The sequence below is a fragment of the Lycium barbarum genome, chromosome 1, assembly GCF_019175385.1.
Source record: "Lycium barbarum isolate Lr01 chromosome 1, ASM1917538v2, whole genome shotgun sequence".
NCBI classification, from domain to species: Eukaryota; Viridiplantae; Streptophyta; class Magnoliopsida; order Solanales; family Solanaceae; genus Lycium; species Lycium barbarum.
The window spans coordinates 98724852-98729207 of NC_083337.1; the positions used below are offsets into that span (position 1 = coordinate 98724852).

Genomic DNA, 4356 nt, shown 5'->3' on the forward strand with positions numbered 1-4356 from the left:
CAGCGGGATGTTATAAATGTGAATGTACTGATTGTCAAGAAGGCTATCTGATAAAATTCATAACATGGTCAAGATCATCAATACTCTAGCTAATATATATTTGTTGTGCTTATTGGAGATTGCATAAAGACAAACAATGTTGTTAATTAAAGCTTTGGAAGCAACTAAATCAATTATACTACATATTTTACTCGTTGGAGTATTTTTTTTGTGCTATCTATAAGGAGCGCCTACTCAGAACCACTTGCTTTCATATCTCACAAGCTAGACTACAACCTGGTTGGCAGGGCATGGAATAGTGAGGAAGGCGTAAACTGACACCGTTATTGAAAATATAGAAAAACTAATCATATTGTTAACCATTCTCGATATAAGGTGTTCATTTAATGTAAAAACTAATCATCAAGTTTTACGTTGATGGAAATGGATTAAGCCTAGCCACTGGAATACAAAGTAAAGGATGAGCTCTAGGAAGAGTGAGACCAGTTCCCTCTTCCATGTCCACTTTACCATTCACTCCACCACTAAACTTCTATTCAAAACACTGAATCATGACAGCAAGGCTTGTTTGAACAACTTGCAATGCTAAAGAAGTTCCAGGGCAGCTTCTTCGCCCGCTTCCAAATGGCAGAAACTGGTAGTGTTGTCCCCTGACATCCAACTGATGACCTCTTTCATCGCTAAGAAATATTTCTGGTTTAAACTCAAGTGGATTTTCCCAATAATTTGGATCCCTATTAATAGACCAAACATTGACAAATAGTCTAGTTTTTGTCGGTATATGATAGCCTTCAATGGAACAGTCTTCACTTGATTCTCTACCAATTATAGGACTAGTAGGATGTACTCTGAGAGTTTCTTTAACTATGGCTTGAAGATATGGGAGGTTTGTGATGTCTGATTCTTCGACAAGTCGGTTCTTTCCAATGACAATATCAATTTCTTGTACTGCTTTTTGCATAATACTTGGATGGTTAATCAGCTCTGATAGTGCCCACTCTGTTGTGATTGCTGAGGTATCAGTGCCAGCAGCAAATATGTCCTATTTTGAAAAAATGAAATCCATTCAACAATTTTTATTTGTGCCGGATAGGAAAAAAATAAGATATGTGGAAGTAACAAACTTTCAAATGATTTTGTCATCATCGAAACTTTTTTCTTTTACTGAGTACTCTTTAGGTAACTGATTTTCAACTTTATCATAATGAAAATGTATGATAAAGATGGAAACTTACGGATTAACAATTCAATCAAAATTGGTGACTTAGAAGCAATAAAAAAGCATATTCTATTCCTAATCAGACAACCCTATTTGATTATTGTGATAATTTAAGATAATTGAGTCTAGGGGTAGGCATGGTACGGTATATACCGATTACCATAATCAAAAACATTTATACCGTGATAATCGAAATTTTTTATACCGTGGTTTTGGTATTATGGTATTTGGTATGCATTTTTAAAAAAAAATTGGTATTCGGTATTTATAAAAAATATATCGAAATACCGAATACCATACCGAATTATATAGTTACATATACAATTCATATATATTAGTATTAAAATACTAACAACTATATAATCTAGTATTAGTACAAAATTAATTGTTTAGATGTTGGAATTTTGACCATTTAAACTTGATTGAAATGTCATTTTTGTCTAATTGATTTACGAAGGGGATTGCTTGTGCTTTGTTTTGAATATTTTTACATGTATAAGGTGTTACCACGATATTATTGAGATATTTCTTAAATAGCGAAAGTCATAATTCTCTATTATATGAGTATATATAAGTCGAAATCAAGCAAATTATGGTTACCGATTTACCGTACCGTAAAATATCAAAACCGAACTTCAAAATACCGAACCATACCTAATTAATTTGGTACGGTAATGGTATAGTATCTTTAAAAGTCGAAATTACCATACCGAAGTTTCTAATACCGTACCATACCATATCATGCCCACCCCATTTAGGCTAGCAAAGTAGCTATTCATCCCAATAGCTTAAAGATTAGATGCATGAACAGATTAAAAGTGACCTTCAAGTATTTCATGTTATACTATGTCTAATCAAGGTTTTTGATCTTTAGTCATTTCAGATGAACATCTACAGTCGCTATATTTTTCCTTATGATGCATCAAAGGCAACACAAAATTTACAATTTTGGCATATGGCTACTGAACTTTATCCACTATAATAGGTAAGAAACTTACAAGGCTGAAAGCTTTGATGTTCTCTCTTGTCAGTCTCATCTCCGCGTGTTCATCATCTGCTATATCGAGAAGAATATCAAGATCTTTCACGAATTCACTTCTATCGTTGCTTTGATCTCTAATCCTCTTTGCCTCTTGGTGTTCATTGATCATCCTATCCATCATCTGATCAAACTTGCCACTAACATCCTTGATCCTCTTTCTGAAACCTTGCAAATCCAAGTTCTTGCAAAACCAAATATAATCTAAAAGATTAAATTTCCCACTTAGTTCAGCTATATCTTGAATCAGTTTCTTTACACTCCCAGCTTCATTTTGGTTTTCGGAACACCATTCTCTCATTATCATTCTTGAAATTACATTATTTGTGACCCTCAAAAGCTCAACTTCTATATCTATTTCCTCCCCTGCTTTGGCCTTCTGTAACAGTAACATAACAAAATGTTTTATTTCATCGTGTCTTACAGGAAGAAGCAGGTCCAGCGTTCGACCACCAAGGAAATCAGACATGATTATTTTTTTCATTAACTTCCAATAAGGTCCATAAGGCGCAAAAATGAAGTCTTGCGAACCATAAGTCAAGTAGGCTACAATAGCTGCTTGTGGTCGATTTAAAAAGGATGTTTCATGAGTTTTTAGGAAACTTTTGGCCATTTCAGGTGATGAAACTACAAGAAAAGGGACAGAGCCAAGCATTAGATGGATCAAAGGTCCATAATGGGTTGAAAGCTTGTGAAGTGCCTGGTGAGGAATTGGACAAAGAAGATGCAGGTGACCGATAATTGGCAAAGCAAAGGGGCTTGGAGGAAGGTGAGAATTCGTTATATTTCTAAATAGAAACCAGAGACATACGTTAGAAGCTAGCCCAATCAACAAGTAGCCTTGGACATCAGCCATGCTTGCAACTTAAAAGAATAGTCACAACATTGCTGTTTTATGATCAACATATGATGTTGCTTATTTTCTGCAGTCTTTAACTTCTTCATAGTCCAAATTTGTAAAATTGAAATCAAAGACAAAAAGAATGCTCCCTCTCTGTTCCAAAAAGTTTGTCTTAATTTGACTTGGCATGGAGTTTAAGAATAAAGGTAAACTTTTGAAATTTATGGTCCAAAATAAGCTTTAAATATTTGTTTAGGTGTAAATCATCTCATTAAGTTAAATTGTTTCTAAATATAGAAATGTGTCAATCTTTTTGGGATAAACTAATAAGGAAAGTAAGACAATCTTTCTGGAACGGAGAAAGTAGAAAGAAAAAGCAAATTGCTCAATTGAAGCTTTCGACTAGGTCATGGACAATCATTGATATTCGGTTGTGGAGTACAGCACGGCATTGACGCGTTACTGCATAAATTAACAAAAATAAGAAGCCTGCTTTTTAAAGTTTTTGTATACGGGTAAAACTGAGGATATGGACATGCTCGATTTACCGTTGTCATAGTTATGTTCGGGCAGGATATGACCGGCTTATCCAGGATAAGGCTCCAAGCTCGATCTGGAACGAGGTGTTAAAGTAGAGGAGGTTAACCACCATAAGGAGAAGACCGGAATATATGCCCTCAACCAGCTATTTCGGCAACAATATCGGTAACAGCTGTCGCCAGATTTCTTTTTCTTACTTAGAATTTTACTAGGTTTAGGACTCCTCTATTATATAAAGAGGAGCCCCCCATCCATTTCAGAGGGTTGGACAATAGAAAGAGAGAAAGAATTCATGTACTAAAGCAATAGAATCATCTGAGTTCATTCATATTTTTCTAAGTTTATCCTCATTATTCACTGTGTAAACACCCGACAAAAGGGTTCGACCTTGGTTCCGATACCTGAAGCTAGTCATCATTAATATTTGGTCAAATCTGCATCTTTTATTTACTTATTCATTTATCTTGTAATTTCATCTCGAATTGAATTGAGCCACATATCTTTGGCATCACGCATAAATTTAATTGTTCTCCCTTTAGATCGTCCTTGGCACGGCGACGATAGCAGTCGCATCGATAACTATGTGAAGCCAAGGCTTGAATTCTAGGATCAGATGTAAGGACCAAACGATCGATTGAATCATGTCCAATTAGTCTGTTCTTGCCACGACAACGATTGGAGATGCAACTCTGGTCGGTTTATCAATAAAAATCTTGC

General features: G+C 35.2%; 1 pseudogene; it reads right to left on the bottom strand.

Annotated features, from left to right (window-relative positions):
• Window positions 1-371: 371 nt before the first annotated feature.
• LOC132642142 (cytochrome P450 93A3-like) lies at window positions 372-3114 on the bottom strand (annotated as a pseudogene).
• Between the last annotated feature and the right edge of the window lie 1242 nt (window positions 3115-4356).